At 41.0% G+C, this 27378-nt stretch overlaps 1 pseudogene; it reads right to left on the bottom strand.

The window, feature by feature from the left end:
• Positions 1–531: 531 nt before the first annotated feature.
• LOC129816992 (endothelin receptor type B-like) lies at positions 532–27378 on the bottom strand (annotated as a pseudogene).

The raw sequence follows: 27378 nt of genomic DNA, 5'->3' as shown, positions 1-27378 counted from the left end.
ATCTGTTTGTTAATTTAGCTTTCGAAAAACTTAGAAAGGCAGGGTAGGATAGATATAGGTCTGTAGCAGTTTGGGTCTAGAGTGTCTCCCCCTTTGAAGAGTGGGATGACCGTGGCAGCTTTCCAATCTTTGTGACTCTCAGACGACACAAAAGTGAGGTTGAACAGGCCAGTAATAGGGGTTGCAACAATTTCGGCAGATAATTTGAGAAAGAGAGGGTCCAGATTGTCTAGCCCTGCTGATTTGTAGGGGTCCAGATTGTGCAGCTCTTTCAGAACATCAGCTATCTGGATTTGGCTGAAGGAGAAATGGGGGAGGCTTGGGCGAGTTGCTGTGGGGGGATGCAGGGCTGTTGACCGGGGTAGGGGTAGCCAGGTGGAAAGCATGGCCTGCCGTAGAAAAATGATTCTTGAAATTCTCAATTATGTTGGATTTATCGGTGGTGACAGTGTTTCCTAGCCTCAGTGCAGTGGAAAACTGGGAGGAGGTGCTCTTATTCTCCATGGACTTTACAGTGTCCCAGAACTTTTTTGAGTTTGTGCTACAGGATGCAAATTTCTGTTTGAAAAAGCTAGGCTTAGCTTTCCTAACTGCCTCTGTATATTGGTTCCTAACAGCCCTAAAAAGTTGCATATTGCGGGGGCTATCCGATGCTAATGCAGTACGCCACAGGATATTTTTGTGCTGGTCAAGGGTAGTCAGGTCTGGAGTGAACCAAGGGCTATATCTGTTGCTGGTTAAAAAAAATTGAATGGGGCATGCTTATTTAAGATGGTGAGGAAGGTACTTTAAAGAATAACCAGGCATCCTCTACTGATGGGATGAGGTCAATATCCTTCCAGGATACCCGGGCCAGGTTGATTAGAAAGGCCTGCTCGCTGAAGTGTTTTAGGGAGCATTTGACAGTGATGAGGGGTGGTCGTTTGACCGCAGACCCATTACGGATGCAGGCAATGAGGCAGTGATTGCTGAGATCTTGGTTGAAGACAGCAGAGGTGTATTTAGAGGGCAAGTTGGTTAGGATGATATCTATGAGGGTGCCCGTGTTTACGGATTTGGGGTTGTACCTGGTAGGTTCATTGATAATTTGTGTGAGATTGAGGGCATCAAGCTTAGATTGTAGGATGGCCAGGGTGTTAAGCATGTCCCAGTTTAGGTCACTTAGCAGCACGAGTTCTGAAGATAGGGGGCAATCAATTCACATATGGTGTCCAGTGCAGAGCTGGGGGCAGAGGCTGGTCTATAGCAAGCAGCATCGGTGAGAGTCTTGTTTCTGGAAAGGTGGATTTTTAAAAGTAGAAGCTCTAATTGTTTTGGTACAGACCTGGATAGTAAGACAGAACTCTGTATGCACCAACAACATAGGCATTTCTAAGGGACATAGACAAAAATACATACAGTCAACCAACAGTCAACCACCAAACTATCAATTAATATGTTGTGGACAGACTTAATATAGCTGGCAGGAGATTTGGGTTCTGGGTTGCAGAGATTGCTATCAACAGACTCAGATTTCCAAGGTTTACTATGCTGTAAATGTTCTTATTAACATGCAAACTAGCACTGTTAATGCCCTTAGATTAAACCTTTGCTATGAGTGTACGCTGATTCAGTATTGACCTGTTCAACTGTCTAGTATCTAGTTCAGCTTTGGTCATTGTTTTCCAGGACTGTATTCTTCAACTATAACCTACTCAAGTCATTGCCCTCACAAATGTAGTGGTGTCAGTCAGTGAGGCAGGAATGACCTTGAACAGAGTCCATACAGCATCCATGACACTGTCAGCCTATACATCTTCTTCTGTCTAATGTGTAAGAACTGAAATAGCAAATAAGGAGGAAGATTATATTGTATCTTATCTTAAAACAGGTTTTGAATCGTTTGCTGACCATGTACACAGCAATAGGGTTGATACAGGAGTTCAGCTATGCCATATTAATGCCAATATAGTCAAGTATGTAACACAAACCACAATTAAAAACAGCAGTGACAATCGTATGTATCCTTTTACTTTAGTAGGTGTAGCTGTAGCTGACACCTTTTGGGATCCTTCTCATCATAAATGGTGAGTTTTAAGATTCTGCTCAGGTACAGTGGTAACCATCAGAGGGCAAGCACTAATCAAAACACTGCCTTGGCCACTTCTCATCTCTGTGAAAACAGATGAGATTCATCATATAAATAAATATATTATGGAGGTAGCGCACTTGTCTACACCACAGGTAGCGCATTTGTCGCTAAATCCTGTCCTGGAGAGCTACTGGATGTGCAGGCTTTTATTACACCCCAGCAATAAGACACCTGCTTCAAATGATCAACTAATCATGGGCTGGACAATGGATTAGTTGAACCAGGTGTGTTACTGCTGGCAGGCACGTGCACAGATACAGCTCTACATGTGCAGAGCACATGCCCATTTGCCCTTCCAGTCTCCAAAGTTCCCTTTTCAGTAGTAGTATAATTTCCACCCCCAATTTTTGGGGGGTATACAGTTTTTGCATTGTTGTTCTGAACTCATTAAATTCTCATCTATGCTTCAGAACCAAAAAGTTGCATGTCTTGATGGTTGACCAATGACCAGTCATCAGCATTGGCACGCAAAGGCGGGCACACTTATTGATTGAAGCCATAAATAACTTTTTTAATTTCCTCAAATTTTGCCAAAAACAGAGTAGGCCTACGTTTATCATCCATATAAAATACACTTTAGCAATCTACAACTGACTCATCTCTGCTTCATAATTTTCATATTTCAGGCCTAGTTTGGGAGCCAACTGGTTATATGTCTAAAGATAAGCAATTGTAACATCGTAGTGCATTCAATATTACTCTAGCGAATTTATTAAAATATTGTCAGGAAGAACAGGGCTACCCTTGCCTGATGACTCAAATTGAATTCTTCCACTGCTCTATGTTCTCTACATAGTTCAGTCTGAGACTGCCATTGTCAAAGTCATTTGTGGGACTGCCGTCGTTGAAATAATTTGTTGTGACATCAATATGCGGGATGTTGTACAAAACAAAGTCATCAGCGATTGGATCTCTAACCAATCAGAATATCAAAGCCAATGACGAATTTTCAAAGTGCCACTTACCCACATGTGTTCTGGCTCTGGGCCATCCCATCGGTTTCTTGGACCAATCAGCACGGTTAGAATGTATTTGCGCTTTTGAAATCGTCGGGGAGGTACACAGATCCAGACTCTATGAGGGGATTCGATTAATCTAGCCTTTTGCACTGTGTGTAAATTGATTGCATTTGTTTTGGAACTGGGCTACCTTCCAGGCGTGAGCCAGGTGCCTGCCCTGCTCTGTCAGATGTCAGCTCAAAACAAAAGTGATGTAATTAAGCACATGTAGTAATTTGAGTACTCTGTTTTCCCATGCAAAAGTTGCTTTTGATAAAAAAAATATATATATCTGCCTTCCCAATGAAAACTAGTAGGAAAATTAAAACATCTATTCTATGGAAAAAATATGTTGTACATTTCTGTACAATACCTTGTTGACAACATGACTGAGCCACTTTTGCCCGTTCACATCATGGGCCACAGACCGGTGCCACATGGGCTGAGCATAATCGAATCCGCCCATTGTTGAGAAGAAACTACTAATACCAAACATTATCTGGTCCAGGTCACAGTTATAAATGAGAACTTGTTCTCAACTAGCTTACCTGGTTAAATGAAGGTGAAATAAAAATAAATAAATACAACTTAAGCACTCCATTAAGTTGTGCATGATGTCATCCATTTGAATGGGGACCATCCAAAACGGAGTGGAATCAAAACTCCCCTTTCCGGTTGAAGGCTCCGTTGCGAGACGAACTCTGCATACTTTGATGAACAGGAAGTCACCAAACCACTGAAGATGAAAATATGTGGTTTTTCAACAATAGGTTTATGGGATAGCTAGCAAACTTGTAAACACTTACCCATTCCTATAAGTGAGTACTATTTAATACACATTAAACTTTATTACTGTTGCCTCCCGTTTTAGCTTTTAGCTGCTAGAAAGTTATAGAAACATGTTTTATTATCAACTGAAACAATATTGTTCTAGTGTCTTGACTGAAAAGGTACAATTTTACAATTTTACCCAAATAAATGCGATCCCTGTCTAGAGACGAGATTCTCCTCCATCTTGTCTTGCGTTGTAAAACCCTCCCTATGCTCGCCATCCAGTAGTGGAACGAGATTGAATAAAGATGATGTACGGAGCAAGGAAATACATCACTATGTAAACGGAGCATTCATCCATGGGCGTGGCGTAGCGTTTGGCGGGAGCAATGCTACATTCATGTGCTAGTGGGAACTCTGAAATGTACAATATGCTGACAGGCTGAAATTATACACGCGCAGCGTACAACCAGTTAGGAAGTCGAAATGTTCTGAGTTTCCTAGTTCCAACCAGCCCTTGAACATAGCAAAAGGAGCACTCTGCAGGCAGGCTGCCCTCCAAAGCGATGGCGTGGTGCAGACAGAACATGCTTTCCATCTGATCCTGCAACCTCCGCTACAAGTAGGCCATATGATTCTGCTTTCTCTGGACTCCAGAAAAGTGACATGATATACAGTGCGTTCGGAAAGTATTCAGACCCCTTCACATTTTGTTACATTACAGCCTTACTCTAAAATGGATTTGTTTTAAATCCTCATCCATCTACACACAAAACCCCATATTGACAAAACAAAAACAGGTTAATATAAATTTTTGCAAATTTAGAATAAATAAAAAGGAAATATACATTGACATAAGTATTCAGACCCTTTACTCAGTACTTTGTTGAAGCACCTTTGGCAGCGATTACAACCTTGAGTCTTATTGGGTATGATGCTTCAAGCTTGGCACACCTGTATTTGGGGAGTTTCTCCCATTATTCTCTGCAGATCCTCTCAAGTTCTGTCAGGTTGGATGGGGAGCTTCACTGCTATTTTCAGGTCTCTCCAGAGATGTTCGATTGGGTTCCAGTAAGGGCTCTGGCTGGCACACTTAAGGACTTTCAGAGACTTGTCCCGAGCCACACCGGCATTGTCTTGGCTGTGTGCTTAGGGTTGTTGTTCTGTTGGAAGGTGAACCTTTGCCCCAGTCTGAGGGCCTGAGAGCTCTGGAGCAGGTTTCCATCAAGGATCTCTCTGTGCTTTTCCCCTGTTCCTCTTTCCCTCGAAAATGACTCGTCTCCCAATCCCTGAAAAACATTCCTAGAGCATGATGCCGCCACCACCATGCATCACCGTAGGAATGGTTTTGGCCAGGTGATGGTGGTGCCTGGTGTCCTCCAGACGTGACTCTTGGAATTCAGGCCAAAGAGTTCAATCTTGTCTTCATCAGACCAGATAACATTGTTTCTCATGGTCTGAGAATCCTTTAGGTGCATTTTGGCAAACTCCAAGCGGGCTGCCATGTGCCTTTTACTGAGGAGAGCCTTCCACCTGGCCACTCTACCATAAAGGCCTGATTGGTGGAGTGCTGCAGAGATGTTTGTCCTTCTCCAATCTCCACAGAGAAATTCTGGAGCTCTGTCAGAGTGACCATTGGTGTAACGGCATTCCTCCTCCTCTTCATCTTCGGAAGAGGAGGAGTATTGAGGGAACCAAGGCGCAGCGAAGTTTGAACACATATTTATTTAACAAAGACACGAACTTGTATAAACTAACAAAACAACAAAACGGTGTAGACAGACCTATACGACGAACTTACATAAAACAAGAAGAACGCACGAATAGGACAATTAGACTACACAAACCGAACAAACCGTAACAGTCCCGTATGGTGCAAACAATTACACAGACACGGAAGACAATCACCCACAACGAACACTGTGACAACGCCTACCTAAATATGACTCTTAATTAGAGGAACGCCAAACACCTGCCTCTAATTAAGAGCCATACCAGGCAACCCAAAACCAACACAGAAACAGAAAACATAGAATGCCCACCCAAACTCACGTCCTGACCAACTAACACATATAACAAGTGAACAGAAATAGGTCAGGAACGTGACAATTGGGTTCTTGGTCACCTCCCTGACCAAAGCCCTTCTCCCCTGATTGCTCAGTTTGGCCGGGCGGCCAGCTCTAGGAAGAGTCTTGGTGGTTCCAAACTTCTTCCATTTAAGAATGAGAGAGGCACCTGTCTTCTTGGGGACCTTCAACGCTGCAAAAATGTTTTGGTACCCTTCCCCAGATCTGTGCCTTGACACAATCCTGTCTCGGAGCTCTACGGACAATTCCTTCGACCTCATGGCTTGTTTTTTTCTCTGACATGCAGTGTCAATGGTGGGACTATATATAGAGAGGTGTGCACCTTTCCAAATCACATCCAATCAATTGAATTTACCACAGGTGGACTGCAATCAAGTTGTAGAAACATCTCAATGATTGTCAATGGAAACAAGATATACCTGAGTTCAATTTCGAGTCTCATAGCAAAGGGTCTGAATACAAATGTCAATACATTTACAAAAATGTGTAAAAACCTGTTTTAGCTTTGTCATTATGGGGTATTGTGTGTAGATTGATGAGGAAAAAACCCAATTGAGTCAATTTTATAATAAGGCTGTAATGTAACAAAATTTGGAAAAATACTGAATACTTTCTGAATGCGCTGTATCCCTAGTTTATATTGGCTGTTAACATGAATTACTTTCAGCTTCAAACGTAGGTGCAAAACGCAGTTTATTTCTGTAGCCTATCTTGCTTTTTGAAAATGCATCATCGTTTATGGCTGTAATGACAGGCTACATTTGCACAGCGTGCATTTGTGTGCGTGGGGGGTCGCAAGTTTTGTACTGTGATAAATGGAGTTTGTAGACATACTGTATGGCCACACATTGATTAATTCACCTGCGAGCAAAGTAACTGTGGGGAACTGCACACGTGCGAGTGGGACAGGACTCTGCATTGAAGACTGGGTAGGAAACCCTGTTCTCTGGTTTTGGGGATTAATTGCGTTGAGGACACGGCATGAGTTCGCCAGACGAGGAATGGCGGTGAGAACTCCTTTGTTTTGGTAAAGCTATAGCATGAGTTGGTTCTTTGCCTAGGGATAGGTTTCTACCAAGAACTGTTTTGATCAGAATAATCATTTTTGTAAGAAAAGCGTTCTTTGTAAATCAAAGGGTTCTTCTACCTAAAACATTTAACATCCTAAGAACTGTTTTTGGAAGAAAGAGTTATTTTATGATTGTTTGGAAGCCAAGAAGGTTTCTTTGGAAGGCAAGAAGGGTTCTTCATAGAACCATATATAATATTTCCCAGAATGCTCTATTGCAGTGAGATTTTCAGAATTGTTTGTTTTAATGTAATATCTGTGTTTTTGCATTTACATTGATTGGTAACTAAATGTTATGCTACACGAAAATAAATAACATACATTTTTCTAAACTAATCCAATCTGTTGGATATATTGCACCCGCTACTTAGAGGTTGTTCCAGGTTGTCTCAGTAGTCAACGTTCCCTACCCTGGCAGTAATTCTGAATGCAGGTTGAGGGTGATAAAATAATCCCACTTGTTGTCTATCCTAACTCTGGCTGGATTCCAATACACATCACTTTGCCAGCCAGCATAATGTAATTTTCAGGCCTGATGTGGCCTGTAAACCAGGCGATTCCTAACACCACTGTGTTAGTGTATAACTAGGCCCTCAAAGAAAGGCCTTATGATTTAAGTAATGTATTGTTATAAATAATTACATTTTAAATTCTAATCAGGCTGGTGGAAACGTTCATCGGGGGTTCTAGAAAGAACCCTCCAAAGATAAAAGGGTTATCAGTAGAACCCTTCATAGGCAGTTCTAGGAAGTACCTTTAGATGATAAATGGTTCTTTGTAGAACCCTTCCTAGAGGGTTCTAGGTAGAACCATATACAGGCTGTTCTTTGAGGAACCCTACATAGAGGGTTCTAGATAGAACCCTCTGCAAAGGGTTCTACCCAGCACCAAAAAGAGTTCCCCTAATGGAACAATCCTAAGAATCCTGTATGGTTCTACTTAGTACATTTTTTTCTAAGAGTGTAGCTTGGACAGAGCCTGAAGAACAATGGGTTTATAGATGCAGAGACTGAGCGTTGGGCATTAGGCCGAAGAGTATCGAGCTAACATAGCTTAGCCTGACTTATCCCGAAGACGGGAGTGTGTGAGTGATGACAGCGTTTGACATTCGGCTGAAGATTAGGAGCTACATAATCATTTCACACAGACTGTGTTTCTGGCCTCGGCTGAAGAATTGTGTGTGGGTGATTAGGACTATTTTGGCATCGGCCGAAGAGGAGGGGTGCTCAAGTGAACTTTGTCAGGACTTTGGTCTGAAGAAGAGCACAGTTTGCACTGTTCAATAAGAGCCTGGCTGGAGCCGAATAATTGTTGCCTAACAGATTGGTTAGCAAAATAGTTTAGCAAAATACTTTACTCATCAGATTGTGCTCCTTTCCTTCTTGTAACAATTGCTCAACTAGCCTGTGACCCGGTTTGTTTGGGCGTGCCTTTTTTTTGTTGTTGAGCACATGGCGCCCAAAAGGTCTGTGCCCGGATATGACTGCTGGGCTGGAGCAGAAAACTACACATCTAATAGCACTCCAGTTCTAGAGCTGGAGATTTCTGGTCTGTACTCACCTGTTTGGTATAGTCGCTCAGTGCATTCTCATTCCTCCTCAGAATCTTACAGGTCATCAGAGTGTAGAAGACAGCCGTGCAAGCCAGCGGCATGCAGAAGTAGAAGCGGAAAAGCCACCAGTCTTTTGCTGATTTATAAAACTGGTATGAAAACATAATAAAGAACAGTATTAGTGTTGCTGTTTCAGATTTGATCTAACTACTGGAATGTGATGATAAGCACACCTCACTGGCTTCATGATATAATCAGTGTCGTTTTCATTTATTATCAAAAGAAAACAAAATCAAACATATTATTGACCTTGCTTTCTATATTACTCAATTTTGTCTGGATTCACAAATTACCTGCAAGAACTGATTAGTTTTTTGGGGGATGAAGGAGACATATTGTCAGATGCTGTCCTCTATAGTCCATTATTATCGTATCAAAGCAGACAACTTCAGGCACAGCCAGGATTGTTGATATCACCCATGTCAAAGTTATTTCTACTGCTGTGCACGTTGAAACACCAATGCCTTTGATTCGATTCCAGGATGCAGCAGCTCGATACCTAGGAAATCAATAGGGAAATGATGTGGCTGGGGAGCGTTTTGTTCATAACAATTAAAGAACATATTGCAACGAAAGGGAATTTCAAGGCCTACTACAAAGTAGTAGATAAATAATTAACTTTTGACATGTAGATATCAGCCAACATTCACAATATTACTCTTCATATAACAATTGTATTCATTCTCTGGTTTTGGCATGTTAAAAGGAAGTAATACAGTTATTTCCAACTACACTACATGACCAAAAGTATGTGGACACCTGCTAGTCGAACATCTTATTCCAAAATCATGATCCGCCCTTTTTATCAATTTTCGCCTAAAATGACATACCCAAATCTAACTGCCTGTAGCTCAGGACCTAAAGCAAGGATATGCATATTCTTGATACCATTTGAAAGGAAACACTTTGAAGTTTGTGGAAATGTTAAATTAATGTAGGAGAATATAACACATTGGATCTAGTAAAATATGATACAAAACATGTGTGATCCAATAAACCATTGCATTTCGGTTCAACCTTTTGTATCAAGACTGCCCAAATGTGCCTAATTGGTTTATTATTACATTTTCAAGTTCATAACTGTGCACTCTCCTCAAACAATCGCATGGTATTCTATCACTGTATTAGCTACTGTAAATTAGACAGTGCAGTTAGATTAACAAGAATTTAAGCTTTCTGCCAATATCAGATATGTCTATGCTCTAGGGTTAAGATTTCCCTTCACTGGAACTAAGGGTCCTAGCCCGAACCAAGAAAAATAGCCCCAGACCATTATTCCTCCTCCACCAAACTTTACAGTTGGCACAAACAGTTATTGTGCTGACGTTGCTTCCAGAGGCAGTTTGGAAATCAGTAGTGTGTGTTGCAACCGAGGACAGACGATTTTTACGCGCTACGTGCTTCAGCATCTGGAGGTCCCGTTCTATGAGCTTGTGTGGCCTACCACTTTGCGGCTGAGCCGTTGTTGCTCCGAGACATTTCCACTTCACAATTACACTTACAGTTGACCTGGGCAGCTCTAGCAGGGCAGAAATTTGACGAACTGACTTGTTAGAAAGGTGGCATCCTATGTCTGTGCCACGTTGAAAGTCACTGAGCTCTTCAGTAACGCCATTCTACTGCCAATGTTTGTCTATGGAGATTACATGGCTGTGTGCTCAATTTTATACATCTGTCAGCAATGGGTGTGGCTGAAATAGCCGAATCCACTAATTTGAACGAGTGTCCAGATACCTTTGTATATATAGTGTAACTTGGAACAGAAATGTGACTTGAATGTGTAATCCTCTTACCTGTCAATGCTCAAGGCACATAAACTCAGCACTGTAATTCCAACAGATGTTTTCTGGATGAAGGGAACTAGTTTACAGAGCCCCAAACCAAATGACCAGTCCTCAGCCATGAGCTGCAAAAACATGTCAACATTTAGGTCAGGCAAAATCATTTGTAACCAACACAAACACAAAAAAACACTTTTATAAAACAATCAGATGTTGACCATTCTGATAATCAAATCGAAATCTATATTTTATGTCAGGATAGAGAGTAACAGTACACCAAATTGTAAATAACTCACCCTGTAAGCGTTGATTGGAAAGTCTATCACGATATGCCCTAAAGCAACTGGCAATAAGAATGTTAGGTCCACTTTTGTTTTCATATATGATTCTCAACAGTGCTGAATTTCCAACTATTCCAACGATGAATACAAGAGCAGACATCACAGTATTGATGTATTTGAATGTGTCTCTGATTCCAGTTGACACTTAGCACATTTGATGGGGTGGGGTGTTTTGTCCTGGCATTATGAATAAGGGAATGAAGCTATTGGATTTGTGGTCCGCTGTAAGCTCTACAACACCTGGAGAGGATGTTTCAAAGAGTTGAATAATAGGAGCTGGTTGTGGATTCTGATCATTGGTCGCTGCACTGATTATTAAAATAATTCCATTGGAGAGCAGCAGAGACAGAACTACAGACTTACAATTTCCATTGTAGATGATTTCTTCAAAAAGCCCGGCAATTTATCCTCAGGTAGCAATCTGCAAATGAGAATGTAAACCATTACTTGACACATTAGAACCTGGAGAGATACCAAAAACAAATCAAATTGTTATTAAGTCTATTTGATTACAACAAGAAGCATGAATGATTGTCTGTGAAAATATAGATAACATTGAAATACGTCAGTTTACTAATCAATCCAGCATCAAATTGTTCTCCACAATCAGATAGTGCAGTGCCAATTGTAGCCTAAACAAGCAGCAGTCTGTGGCCTAACTCATACAGCTAAGGCAGATTAAGGTTTTTTAGACCAATATTTTATTGGTAAGTTTAGTCATCAATCTGTCACCACAATTACTCCTCATACACTGAAGTCTTGTCCTCGGCTTAGACCATACTCCACACAGGATAGAGCTGTGCTCTAAATCCAATGGGGGTTCTACCCATAGAGATCCTATTAAAATAGTATTTTCATTTCTAATTCTATGGTTCTACCATTGTAAATCTCATTTCAAAAACAGCAATGATAAAAGGCTTTCAGGGACATCTGACCCAGTATTTGTGCCCGTGTGTGAATCCTATGATGATCTTTGCGATTGAAACAAGTGTCCATCTTGAGAGGCCATGGCAGGGTTCCTTAATAGGCGGCCCACGGGGGATTTTATTTGCCCCCCACCACAGGTTTTCTGAGCAAGAAAACAATATATTTTGTATTTTTGTCATTTTGGTTGTTGGACATAAAAAACTGTAAAATCACTAGGAAATCAGTTCAAAGTGATTTTAATTTGGGAACCTGTTCCCAAGTATCCCCACACATAAATAGAGAGGCATACAGTACGTGATCACATCCCAATGTAATAAAGGTTGAAATTATTCGGTTTCTGGGATTCTGTTTGGGATTCTTGTGGTCAATTTGCAGTGTACAAATTATTTATTACTATGTTCCAGCCGCAAACCATCCGCTCAAGAAAAAATCATCCCATGGCTGAATGTAATTGGGGACCCCTGGCTACACTCTCAGAAAACAGGGTTCCAAAAGTTTTTTGGGTTGTCCCTATAGGAGAACCCTTTTTGGTTCGAGGTAGAACCCTCTTGGGTTCCATGTAGGACCCTCTGTGGAAAGGGTTCTACAGTACATGGAACACAAAAGGGTTCTTCAAAGGGTTCTCCTTTGGGGACAGCCAAAGAACCCTTATTGGTTCTAGATAGCACCTTTTTTCCCCTAAGAGTGTAGTAAATTACTAGAGGGGCTAGGTAATAAACCCTGAAAGTTCCAATATTCTACTTAATTCTATGGGCTAGGGACATAGGACTAATGGGCAACACTGAATTCTACATTTCATATGATAATAAAATGCACACTAAGCTGTTGCCATGTATTTTATAAAAAAGTCTCTCTGATGAGTCTGGGGATGCCAACAGATTCCAGAGAAGCTGGTGGTGCGCAATCATCCACAATTCTGGACACGAGTGACTGCCCCTCGGATCTTAGCGGAGAACGTGCAAAACCCAGGGGGCCAGTTGACCTGTGACAATCAGGTCAAGACCCAGTGGTAACTCTTGTGATGGAAAGTTTATCTGCCAAAATTGCCCACCTACGGCATTGGATGACATTTGGAAAGTCTGTGAAGTGGACAAAATACTTCGACCTCTTGGAAAGAGTGAGTACTGAGTAGGTCAATGCATAATTGTTGTATTGTAATTGTTTTGTAATAGTATAGATTTTGAAGCAGATAGCCTTCACTGTGCAATGCTAAGTGAGAAAAGATGAAAGAGCCGTTTGCAGACTTTGCACAGATGAAAAATGTATAATGTGAGACATTTTTATTATTTTAAGTTTGAGGCTTGCCTAAAATCTTCAAAGCAGTCTGATCCGATACAAAAGTATCAAGGATTGTATCAAAGTAAAATTACCGTTGATGAAGTTTGAAGCTTTGGACATCACATAACCATCTTAAGGCCGTCACATACTCTCCAGTTGAAAAGTGGCATGTTCACAGATATATATATATATACAGTATATATAGTTCACAGATATATTATGACAACATTTTGTGATGTTTTTGTTTGTTTTGGTGTTTGGCTGTTAGCGTTTCTCTTGAGGCAAGTTGAAGTTCGGTAGCCAAAGTCTATGCCCATTTGTCTGTGATTGGTCGACTGGTCGTTTTCAAGTAAAGAGGCTCATTGCAGTCAAAAATGTGATTAGCCTGTTTTTTATATATATTTCCACACTATGAGGTTGGAATAATACTGTGAAGCTGTGAAAATTATGATAATGCCCTTTTAGTGTAAGAGATGTTTGAAAAGACCGCCTGAAATTTCTGACTGATTTGGTGGGAGGGAGTTTTGGCCTTCCATGGCAACATCACTATGCAGTAAATTATTTAGTAGATCAATGAGAAAGAGAGTGCCAAACGCCTCTGCCAGAAACTCATTTTCTGTTTTCCCCTCCCAACTAAGACCACTCCCAGACAGTCCTAGGAAAATTCGTTCTTTTTTTGTGTGCTATTTTTTGTTGATTTTTTAGCATTGTAATTGAAAATAATTACAGTATGATACTTAATTGTTACCCAGAAATAATTTTATATTGAGACGAAAACGGCTGCATTGGACCTTTTAAGGGAGTATGCAAGCACAGTCGTGCTTATGCTAGGAGCAAACAGAAGCTAGTCTGCAGTGGCCTTTACAGGGTGCCGGAACTGCTGGACAGAGAGCGCTGACCTCTTTTTCTTTTTATCTAGATATTTCACCTGCTTGGCAGGAAGAAAGATAGCTCAGGGCGTAGAACCACACGATGGAGGAATCTTAAACTACAGCACACTAGTATCGAATCTTGAGAGAGCCTATTTAGACCCCCCCCCCCACCATTAATAACCCCCCCATGTAGTGACTGCCCATTACTGCACTGTAAAACATTTGAAGTAAAATTTACAGTAACTTACTGGCAGCAATTGGATTACAGCTAAATAATGCATTATTTTACTGTACCAAAAATGATACTGCAATCAAATTTACAGTATATTACTGGAATTGCCCATCCAGCGACATATTACCCAGAGTACATTGCAAGTTTACATTTGGGAAATTTAGCGGGTGCTCTTGTCCTCAGCAACTTACAGTCAGTGCACTCGACAAAGGTTGATAAAGCAAAACGCATATCAAAAGTCATAGCAAGTAAAACGTTACTTTAACAGTGTTGTTGTAGTTAAGGATACATTGGTCTTCAAAATGATTGTAATATCTACCTACAGATCTTATGGTATATCTCTGACTAAATAGTGGCAGTACAATACTGAGATATTCACACTAACTTGATGCTAGAGCAATAAAACACAATACAGTAAAGGTGACAATCAAACTGTTAGACAATTATTTCTACAGTGTTTTACAGTAATTACAAGGGATTAGAGCAGGCAGGTTGGCTGTATGAATGAGCATATTACTGATTAGGTGTTATATATCACTTGCACTTCCAAGAGGCCTAGAAAAAAGGCTTCCAAACTGGGCGATTACAGGACAAAACACATCAAACAGACATGGGTAAATATTTACCAATTAAACAACTACCACATATGACTTAATTGGTACAGGACTCTCACTAATGGGTGCAACAAATATAGCCACTTACAAGGCATGCCTTGAAAAATGTTAGTGAGCCAGTGATTCTTTCTCCTCCCACAATATTTCTGTACAATGCGCTATAATTTACAGTATGCTGCAGTAAATACATAGCATAACAGCAATACATGACTTTATTGTATTGAAAATAGTGAAATTGTTACTTAATAGTACAGCATACCAACTGATATTTGGTGTTCTATACTGAACAAAAGTATAAATGCGACATCTAAAGTCTTGTCCCATGTTTCATGAGCTGAAATTAAACATCCCAGAAATATTCCATGTGCACAAAAATCTTATTTCTCTCAAATTTTGTGTAGAAATGTGTTTACATCCCTGTTAGCAAGCATTTCTCCTTTGCCAAGATAATCCGTCTACCTCACAGGTGTGGCATATCAAGAAGCTGATTAAACAGCATGATCATTACACAGGTGCACCTTGTACTGGGAACAATAAAAGGCCCCTCTAAAATGTGCAGTTTTGTCACAGATGTCTCAAGTTTTGAGGGAGCATACAATTGGCATGCTGACTGCAGAAATGTCCACCAGAGCTGTTGCCAAAGAGTTGAATGTCTCTACCATAAGCTGCCTCCAACGTCATGTTAGAGAATTTGGCAGCCACAGACCACGCCAACCCAGGACCTCCACATCTGGATTCTTCACCTGCGGAATCAGGTGAAGACCATCCACCCAGACAGCTGATGAAACTAAGGAGTATTACAGTGTTTTACAATCGCTTACACACTAAAAGTGGTACTTGAGGCACACTCAGTGAAACCATTAACTCATGTACCTAATCTTCAGACCAAGTCTGCAAAACTGCAAGCACATTATCTTCTTTACACTCAGTTTGCAATTGTAAAACACACTTTTGCAAAACACAAAAAATAGTACTCTACATTAGACACATCATTCAAAACTAACAGGTCTTGTGTTTCATTTGGAAAACACTGCCATTCAAAACGTCTCACTCATTTACCGATTACCTACACTCAGTGCTGACGTGTGAAAACACTTGTAGCTAAATTCTTCACTTAGAAATCAGAGCATGAGCACTATAAATAGCCTTCAGGTTGGCTTTCCTGGTTTGGACAACAATGGAGACCAATTTTGGAAAAATAGTTGGAGAAAGAGGAGTGAGAGGAAGAGCGGGACGAGGAAGTGGACAAGGACGAGGACCAGGAGTGGAACAAGGAAAAGTAGGAAGGAGAGCAATCACAGATGAGATGTGGTCAACCATGTGGTCAACCATGGTTTGAGTTTCAGGGAGGCTGGGCAGAGGGTCCAGCCTAACTTGAGCCGGTACACTGCAGCAAGTGGCATCCAGACATTTCAAAAGGAGAACAGGTAAGTAAATCTACCGTCTATACCATGCTACTGTACTTACAGCACTGCAGCACTTACAGCACTACAGTAATATTTCATTTCATACTGAAAGAAATCTTTCACCCTAACCATTCACATCATGTTTTTGCAGAACTGCTAGACGACCCTTCAATAGAGGATGAAACTGGCTGTTCATAGCAGAACTGGAACAAAACATAGTGAATATGGTCATTTCAAACAACAGCATACGTTTCCGACAACTGCAACACCACATCACTGATGTGAGTTTATCTGCACTTGGCCGTCTCCTGAAACACCATCAGATTCATATGAAGCAGCTCTACAGAGTACCATTTGAGCGAAATTCTGACAGATTGAAACAACTACTCTATGAATACGTACAAGTAAGCTATACTATCCTGTCGTTGGTACTGTATTCCAGTGTATTGTGCTACATATTGACTGCTCTGTCTATTCATACTGCCATGCAATAATGTCTTGTCTGTTTCAGAGAGTTATGGAACTAGATGCTGCTGCAGAGCATTATGATTTCGTCTACGTTGATGAGGTCAGCTTTAACCTAGCCAAAACAAGACGCAGGGGAAGAAACCTCAGAGGTCACTGCGTCATCGTCAATGTCCCTGGGCAGCGTGGTAGCAACATCACAATGTGTGCAGCAATTAGTCAGAACGGTGTCCATCATCATGCCACTCTTGGTCCTTACAATACTGCCCACATTATCACCTTCCTTGACACCCTGCATAATATCCTCATTCCAATGACCAGAGGAATGGGCCAGAGCAGTACGTTTGGGAATGGGCCAGAGCAGTAAGGACAACGTAAGTTTCTACCGGGCTGCTCTGGTCCGCAATTGGTTCATTGACCATCCGCAAGTTTTGATGCTCAACCTGCCACCTTATTCTCCATTTCGAAACCCAATAGAAGAGTAATTTTAGGCGTGGCGTTGGAAGGTATACGATCGCCAACCCCACCAACGCATACCCCTCTCCAGGTGATGGAGGAGGCCTGTGGTGACAAAGACAAGGGGGCATACCTGGGCTAGATATGCCACTCCAGACATCACTGCTCTAGAGGAGATCTGCATGGAGGAATGGGCCAAAATACCAGCAACAGTGTGTGAAAACCTTGTGAAGACTTACAGAAAACGTTTGACCTCTGTCATTGCCAACAAAGGGTATATAACGAAGTATTGAGATACACTTTTGTTATTGACCAAATACTTATTTTCCACCATAATTTGCAAATAAATTCATTAAAAATCCTACAATGTGATTTTCTGGATGTTTTTTTCTCATTTTGTCTGTCATAGTTGAAGTGTACCTATGATGAAAATTACAGGCCTCTCTCATCTTTTTAAGTGGGAGAACTTGCACAATTGGTGGCTGACTAAATACTTTTTTGCCCCACTGTATGTGTAAATATATATATACTGAATATGCATACATACCGTATATATTTGTGCATGTACATGTGAGTGCTATGACAAACTGCAGTGGACTTCACTGAACATGCAAAAGACACAAGACAGTAGTGTTTTAGATGTCACATCCGTGTGTAGTTGGCGTGTATAAGAACTAGTCATTTGATGGTTTGTGTGTAGAGTTTTGATGCAAAAACACAATTTTGAGAAGTTAAAATAGTTTTGAATTAAGTGTTTGGTTTTGCAAGAGATGTGTGGCGTTTTGCATGTCGTGTGTGTGTTTTGTGTGTAGACACGTTCTTATCCCTTGCTTGCTAGCTAGTCAACCACGGCTACTTTACAGTTACATCAAACGGTGCAGACAATAACAACAGTAGTCATATTTGCATTTCTTTATGATGTTTTCTAGTGACATGTATTTGGATACATCTATACCAAAGAGCTAATGAAGCGCGATCTCGCCTGGCATAGAAAATGTGCTCACTTGTCAGGACACTTGTTCAGAGGAGCTATCCAACAACACAGCTAACATAATCACTTCAAACTGAAGCTGGAAAGACTGCAAAATACTGACTTCTATTGACAATTCTTTGTATATATACATACAAATTATGCAAGCTGATTCACGATTTCGCCTGGCTGAGAAACGCTATCTGCCTGTCTCTCGTCCCCACTTGTTCATTACTACGAGACAGCTGGAGATCGAATTTGACTATTGAAACAATGTTGCAAATTTCGGAGAGACAGACAGCAAGGTTTATACAAATCTCCACTGTTTATACAAATCTCCAAGAACGTGTCCATAGATACAGAACATAAGGACGGAACAACTGGGTTGCGTCTCTGGCAACCAAACCAATAGAACTAACGACCTGTCGGCTTGGGTAGCAACCCTAGATTTGTGTCGGGACTATATATTCTGGAAGGATGAAATAGTATGAATAAATGTATTTAATTATTTATTTATTTTTAAATATGTCAATTATTATTTGAATATGTTGATAACCCGTTGTATAAAAGTGATAATACCCTCAAAGCCGGTGTTTGGAGGATATATTGGCACGGCCTAACAACACCCATGCCAATACATCCTCCAAACACCGGCTTCATTCCAACCCTGAGCCCTGGCCTGCTCTGCTGATGAAAACATTTTGTTGAGTACTGCTTAACCAATGGCTGTGCTGTGTAGTGCTACGGTGGCAGTTCAGTAGGAGAGTCAAAGGTTTCATCAGAAAATACTTTTTGATTAGGCCTAGTCCAAATATCTTGAGCGCGGACTAGCCTATAGCCCATGTTCAAATTAAATGATATTTGTCACATGCGCCGAATACAACAGGTGTAGACCTTAAAGTGAAATGCTTACTTACAAGCCCTTAACCAACACTGCAGTTTTTAGAAAAATAATTGTTATGTAAAAATAGATAAGTAAAAAATGAAAATAACAAATAGCTAAAGAGCAGCAGTAAAATAACAGTAGTGAGACTATATACAGGGTGTACCGGTACAGAGTCAATGTGCGGAGGCACCGGTTAGTCGAAGTAATTGAGGCAATATGTACATGTAGGTAGAGTTAAAGTGACTGAGAGTTAATGTAGAGTTAATGTTCTGTTCCGTTTGAGAAGGAAGAGTGCGAAGATGTGAAGTAGGACCGGAGGTCAACTTTGATAGCTTGCTACAACTATAGTTTCATTTGACAAAAACAATATGTTTCTTGCCCATGATGCATTTCTTAGAGTTATTGATCTCACAATAAGCCAGATTCGACTAATTTACATTGTATTGCTGAAACTTGAAGCAGCAGCCGCGGCACAATCAATTGGAAATCGACAGCTCATGGTGCTGAAAGTAGTCAAATTCCAGAATGCATAATTCACTTCAACCATCTTCATTTTATTTATACTTTAGTAACAACAAAGGGGCTTTGTGTTAGAGCCTACAGTGCATTTAGAAAGTATTCAGACCCCTTGACTTTTTCCACATTTTATTACGTTACAGTTAAATGGATTAAATTGTCCCCCCCCCCCCCCCCATCAATCTACACAATATACTCCATAAAAGCCAAAAAGGCTTTTAGAAATTTTTACACATGTATAAAAAATAAAACAAAGAAATTTCACATTGACAAAAGTATTCAGACAATTTGCTCAGCATTTTGTTGAAGCACCTTTGGCAGCGATTACAGCCTTGAGTCTTCTTGGGTTTGACGCTATCAGCTTGCCACACCTGTATTGGGGAGTTTCTCCCATTCTCTGCAGATCATCTCAAGCTCTGTCAGGTTGGAATGGGAGCATTTCTGCACAGCTATTTTCAGGTCTCTCCAGAGATGTTAGATCAGGGCTCTGGCTGGGCCACTCAAGGACATTCAGAGACTTCTCCCGAAGCCACTCCTGCGTTGTCTTGGCTGTGTGCTTAGGGTCGTTGTCTTGTTGGAAGGTGAACCTTCGCCCCCACACTGAGGTCCTGGGCGCTCTGGAGAAGGTTTTCATCAAGTGTCTCTCTGTACTTTGCTCCGTTCATCTGTCCCTCGATCCTGACTAGTCGCCCAGTCCCTGCCGCTGAACATACCCACAGCATGATGCTACCACCACCATCCTTCACTGTAGGGATGGTGCCAGGTTTCCTCCAGACGTAACTCTTGGCATTCAGGCCAAAGAATTCAATCTTGGTTTCATCAGACCAGAGAATCTTGTTTCTCATGGTCTGAGAGTCCTTTAGGTGCCTTTTGGCAAACTCCAAAAGGGCTGTTATGTGCCTTTTACTGAGGGGGAGCTTCTGTCTGGCCACTAAACCATAAAGGTCTGATCTGATTGGTGAAGTGCAGCAGAGATGGTTGGCCTTCTGGAAGGTTCTCCCATCTCTACAGAGGAACTGATCAGTTAGGATCACCACTTTATTTTAAGATTGTGAAATTTTGAATTTTGGCCCATGCCTCCTGACAGAGCTGGTGTAACTGAGTCAGATTTGTTGGCTCCTTGCTCGCACACACTATTTCAGTTCTGCCCACAAATGTTCTATAGGATTGAGTCAGGGCTCTGTGATGACCACTCCAATACCTTGACTTTGTTGTCCTTAAGCCATTTTGCCACAACTTTGGACGTATTCTTGGGGTCATTGTCCATTTGGAAGACCCATTTGCGACCAAGCATTAACTTCCTGACTGATGTCTTGAGATGTTGCTTCAATATATCCACATAATGTTCCTTCCTCATGATGCCATCTATTTTGTGAAGTGCACCAGTCGCTCCTGCAGCAAAGCACCCACACATGATGATGCCACCCCGTGCTTCACTGTTGGGATGGTGTTCTTCAGCTTGCAAGTCTCCCCCTTTTTCCTCCTAACATAATGATGGTCATTATGGCCAAACGGTTCTATTTTTGTTTCATCCAACCAGAGGACATTTCTCCAAAAAGTATGATGTTTGTCCCCATGTGCAGTTGAAAACCATCGTCTGGCTTTTTTATGGTGGTTCAGGAGCAGTGGCTTCTTCCTTGCTGAGCAGCCTTTCAGGTTATGTCGATATAGGACTCGTTTTACTGTGGATATAGATACTTTTGTACCTGTTTCCTCGAGCATATTCACAAGGTCCTTTGCTGTTGTTCTGGGATTGATTTGCACATTTCTCACTAAAGTACATTCAGCTCTAGGAGACAGAACGCCTCTCCTTCCGGAGTGGTTTGATGGCTGATCTTTTTATGGTGGTGTTTGTACTTGCGTACTATTGTTTGTAGAGATGAACGTGGTACCTTCAGGCGTTTGGAAATTGCTCCCAAGGATGTACCAGAGTTGTGGAGGTCTACACATTTTTTCTGAGGTCTTGGCTGATTTCTTTTGATTTTCCATGATGTCAAGCGAAGAGGCACTGTGTTTGAAGGTAGGCCTTGAAATACATCCACAGGTACACCTCGAATTGACTCAAATTATGTCAATAAGCCTATCAGAAGCTTCTAAAGCTGTGACATAATTTTCTGGAATTTTCCAAGCTGTTTAAAGGCATAGTCAACTTAGTGTATGTAAACTTCTGACCCACTAGAATTGTGATAAAGTGAATTATAAGTGAAATAATCTGTCTGTAAACAATTGTTGGAAAAATGACTTGTGTCATGCACAAAGTAGATGTCCAAACCGACTTGCCTAAACTATAGTTTGTTAACAAGACATTTATGGAGTGGTTGAAAAACTAGTTTTGATGAAGTGTATGTAAACTTCCGACTTCAATTGTATGTACATTTATTTAAATAAAAATGTAACTACATGCCACCTGAACTGGAGCTCAGCAGGTGGGTTCAAGCATTAGGAAACAACCAGACACCATAGGCACAGGATCGAATCCTGGCAAACTTTGGACAATCATTTTCTGTGAAAACACATTATCTGCACATTGTTGTTCAAATAATTTGTTCTATTTAGTATGACCTCTGATCATTTTTTTGTCTTCAACATTCTTAATAATACCACGGATGCACAGTTTTTGTGAAAAAAATATTGAACTGCCGGGAGACAAGCATTCAACTGACTTTCGTTTATTAGAATTCACACCTATCCATTGAACCACAAAGTTTTGATGGATACAGAGTGAAATAATTTCCAAATTTCCATCAAACGTGTTGATATTTATTTTGACCAGTAGGTGTCCCTAATGGGCATTGTGTTAAAAGCTTTGAGTAATTAAATGTTTTTTTGGCACAATTTGGTGAAAGCCCCAAAGGCTTCAGAAAGCTTTAGTTTCCCATCACTAGAAATTAGACAGATAAGTCTAACTGAATTAAAATGTAGCCAATGTTGTAGTAGCCTAATTATTCCTGGAGCAACAGTGGAACTGGATAAAAGTGCTTCTTTATTCTACAATTAAAACAACTGCACTTTGCATTCATTAAGTTCATTTACAGTTAATAAAATTGAGATTTTAATATACACTCAGTGGTCAGTTTATTAGGTAGACCACTCCATTCACAAAAATGGTTTTCTCCTATAGACATTGAGTCAGGTGGCCGCGGCTTGCTATATAAAGCTATATAAAGTAGGCAGACAGGTATGGTATGATCGTAGGTGCCAGGCACCCCAGTTCCAGTATCTCAGAAACGTCTGGCCTCTTGGGCTTTTCACGTACGACAGGGTCTAGGGTTTGCCCGAGAATGGGATGACAAACAAAAAACATCCAGTCAGCGGCAGTCCTGTGTGCGAAACATCTCGTTAATGAGAGAGGTCAAAAAAGGGTGGCAAGAATCGTGCAAACTAACAGGGGGGCCACAAACAGGCAAATAATGGCGCAGTTCAACAGTGGTGTGCAGAACGGCATCTCGGGAATGCACAACTCGTCAGTCCTTGTCACGGATAGGCTGTTGTAGCAGATGACCACACTGGGTTCCACTCCTATCAGCTAAAAACAAAAAGTGGACACACGATCACCAACACGGGACAATTGATGAGCAGAAAAACGCCCGGTTTGCCGAAACCCAGTTCCTGTTGCGAGTGAGGATATGACGTAAGCAGCATGAGTCCATGGCCCCATCCTGCCTGGTGTCAATGGTACAGGCTGGTGGTTGTGGTGTAATGGTGTAGGGAATATTTTCCTGGCACACCTTAGGTCCCTTGATACCAATTGAGCAACATTTGAACGCCACACCTTGTAGAATCCATGCCACAAATAATTAAAGTTGTTCTGGAGACCGAGGGGGTCTGACGTGATACAAGATTGGTGTACCTAATAAACTGTATTTGAAAATGACACAGGCACCAATCACAATGGGCATACAAAACAAAACATGATGTGATTGGTAAATGAGTTGCACACACAATCTATTGTTCAGATATTTGCGACTAATTTACCAATCACATCCTGCTTTTTTGGATTCCCATTGTGATTGGTCCCTGAACCCATAGAAGGGAATTTTGAAATGTATAAAAGTCTCCATGTTTTATTTGTAAAGTAAGTAGGCTGAACACTGGCACTGATGAAGTAAGGGCTAAAATATGGTGGTTTTACTTTTAACAATGAAAAAAACACTTTTTATCAACTTCCACTGTCCACCGAGAGTTGCTGAATTGCCTCTTCACTTCAGTTTGCTCCTCAATTCATGAGCCTTTGTAGAGCAAGTTAGCAGCATTGTTCCCTTCCTCCTGTAGGCTATCCTAAGTAATTAACCCTAAAAGCGCCAACATATTTTTTGCTTAAAAGTGCCAACTGGGGTCATTTTTAACCCCAAATTGGTAATGATTGCAAAGAGACACTGTCAAGAAATCTTTTGTGACACAAGCAAATTGTTTAAATTCCCCAAATAAACATATATTTCTTACATTTTCACACATTAACAGTCAAATTTGATGTTTAAAAATAAACGTTTGTGTGTTTCAAGATTTGAACAGATATGTTGATACATTTCATCCATATCCATGTGATGAACATTTCTCTGTTATTCATTTAAAGTGTTTCTGTGATAGTCAGAAGATTGGGCTAATCTGACCGATATGGGTGATATAGACGATATGGGCACCTGTGCCATCCGACTTTTAGCTTTAACCCTGGAACTCTATGGAGTATCAACTCAGTTCCAAATGCATCTGAAAGATGAGACTCACTGTCTGGAAGCTAAATATGTCTTCAAATTCTTGAGTTATTCTTTTGTTATAGTGGCTGCCATGTCCCCCAGGGAGCAAATCTGGGGTGGCTCCATATCTATACATTGTGCCAAATCACAAAGTTTACTATTGAGTCCACATATTGAGTCCACAAAGGAGAGATACTTTTTCATTCCTCCATATTAACACAGGAATCATAGTCGTTGGTATTTTTTTGTTGTCGATAACTATTTGCTTGACAAAGTCCAAACATTTCAGAAGGAAACATTTACCCCTGTTGGAACTTTAATTATAAATACAAAATAAAAACGTTGTCATAGCCTACAATTATTAACAACTATTGCAGTTCATTATACATTTGGCATATGCTTGAAACTATTTTGCCGTACAGTCTGAACATGAAGACCACACGCTCTTCTTCCCGCCCTATCCAGTGCACCGCCAAACAGTGATTCTACCACACCGGCTTTCATAGAGGTCCATGCGCTGGATGGCAGAGCCATCACCATAGTGAGCAGCTGACCACCAAGACCCAGACAGACGGAGTGGGTGGAGCAGACACTTCACAGACAGCTGTCAAGGCAGTCAGATTGTCAGACGTTTGGGTTCAAATGGGTCACACTTTTCTGCTGCTCTCCCCCTCTGATGACTCAAACACCTGTCAGCTCCTTCCTGCAATTATTTCCTCTCTCCTAGTTCAAAGTGAAGTGGAGAAGTTTAAGTCCAAAGCCTTATTGGGCCAGATAAGGTAGGCTAATGTATATGATTAGTTATTAGAAATGCAATCATAATGTAGGCTAGCTAGCCTATTCTAACAATCAATTTACCACCAATCCGACAATCAGAAAATAGATAATAACAAAACTGAAAAATCTAATGGTATGGTGGCATGAAAGGATACAACTTTTGTGTCCTTTTTTAAAGAATGAAGAGACAGATTTTGAGAAGGAGTAGTAGTTGTATGGTATACCTATTGTGGGGTCATCTACCCTGTTGGCCTACAAACCAGAGTTGAATCAACCTCCTGTTCAGTTTGAAAAGGTAATCAACCTCTATTTCTCAACTTTTTTCCTCTATACCAACAGTGTGTCTTGCATTCATGATGACGCATTTCTCATTCACAAGTTACGTACATAATATAGTATTGTACAACATTTTTGCATAATTGAGAGGAGTAAATGAGTTTTGATGATGGTGAAGATTGCCTACTCTAGGTCCCTGTGGTGTCCAGCTCTTGATCCTCTGGGGATCAGTCCGAACAGGAAATAGCGCTTGTTCTATGTGACTACTGTTGTCAGAGCTGCTAGGAGTACTGGGTGGAGGAGTCAAGCGCAGAGAGCAGGGATTCAAGTACGTGGATTTATTTTCCAGTAGACAGGGAAAAACGATCATGCCCTAAACACACGGGCACATGAAAATAAGAGTCCAAAACACAGGACTAAACTGTCCAGAAAAAATAATAAATCCACAATACAATCCAACACCAAATAACAGAGAAACAAGCCCGCACAAAAGCCAGCGGGCTTACTGCCCTTAAATAGCCTACCCACAAAACTAAACTCAAAACAGGTGCACCCAATCAGCCCAAACTAACAGAAACAAAAAGAATAGAATCGATGGCAGCTAGTAGGCCGGTGACGACGACCGCCGAGCGCCGCCCGAACAGGAAGAGGCACCATCTTCGGCGGGATTCGTGACAACAATTGAGACATGGATTGAGCTGAAATAAAAGATCCCAGAAATGTTCTGCCAGCAACCCAGTAAGCCCTTCATATGCCGTGAACAATTGGAAACTAATCCTGACCTGGATTTGGTGAGTGTTGCTGAAGATTATGTTTTTCTTCAGCCTATCAATTCAAAGCAAATCAACGCAGGTAACAATGGGCCAGTCTAAGCCTTTTGGTACTCTTTTCAGAGAGAGACTGGAATGATTGCAGTCTTAGGTTCCTTTATGGCTCCTGGTGTGGATAACATGCTTCTAAGATTGTAGATATGGGTTTGAATTAAGATCTCTTCTACACCCATAGAAGAGCCTTGATTTGATGTTGTGTGTTTGCCTTATTTTTCAACTCCAACAAACGCAATAGTTTCTCCTGGAATTGGAGTGGGCCTTAGCTGTCGTGGCAGGTGAACAGGAAGATTGATGTGGGTCCTCACCCACCCTTTATGAGCAAACAGTAGAAGAGAGCTGCAAAGGAGCGGGCAGAGCAGAGGTGAGAGAATTTAATTGATGTTATACCCTGTCCAATTGATGTTATACCCTGGTGTCAGCTACTTGAAACCTTTGCAGTCAGCCCCTCTAATGGAATGATGATGCGCCTCAATTACCTCTGACCGTACATGTGCAATTGGACCTTCTTAGACTTAAAAGCTAAATATGGCCAAAGGAACCGCTTTTCTGTCAAAGTCTGAGTTTTGGAGATATTCAAAGAGATTTCCACTTAACCTCCCAGTGTCCATCACTAACATTTTCTGATGGTGCACTCTGAGGAAAGCCAAGCTCTGTTTTAAACTATTTTAACTTAAGGTTGCTGGAATGGAGACTCCAGAATACCGACATTCAGAAGAGCTATTTCTCACGCTGTCACAAAAAAACCTTTATACATTAAATTGTAATTTTTTAAATAATCTAACTGATAAATGAGATACAGTATATTGACTTAGTACTCTCCAAGTCAATACTAGGTTATTTTCCTGTGTTTATAAAGGTGGTGGTCTGATCAAAACCATCTCCTACAGACAGTTCAATGAGGTTTGAACCATCCGAGAGAAGCCTTAATTCCCTCAGATGGATATCAGAGACTCCTCAGACATCTTCACCTTACAGGAGGAGACAGAAAGGCAGAAGGTACACCAACCCTGTACTGTCATTGACACCAGCTTCTCTCATCACTCTACACATATTCCATTACTGTTCAGGTTCATGGACTGTACCATTTTATTTGTTTGTTTTTTAGAGATCACATTTGCTTCTGAGGTTATATCCAACTGGCAAACACTTCATCACCCTATATCAAGATTGAACTGGCAATGTTTTGTGTCCTTTTATTAAAGGCTGAGGCTGTGGATCCGTAGGTAACCGCCCCCTTCCTTCCCCCATGGATCCCTTTTCTCCAGAGTTGAAAATACTAATCACATTCTGCACATGTGTTTCTTTACCTTTACATTACTCACAAATGTTGTTCTTCTTGTATGGGCTGTGTCTCAATCCCCCGCATCCGCCAATGGCGGCCTTCCGCAT

The sequence above is a fragment of the Salvelinus fontinalis genome, chromosome 19, assembly GCF_029448725.1.
Source record: "Salvelinus fontinalis isolate EN_2023a chromosome 19, ASM2944872v1, whole genome shotgun sequence".
In the NCBI taxonomy this organism is placed as follows: Eukaryota; Metazoa; Chordata; class Actinopteri; order Salmoniformes; family Salmonidae; genus Salvelinus; species Salvelinus fontinalis.
Note: the sequence above shows the minus strand (reverse complement) of the source record. Positions and strands in the feature narration are given on the sequence as shown.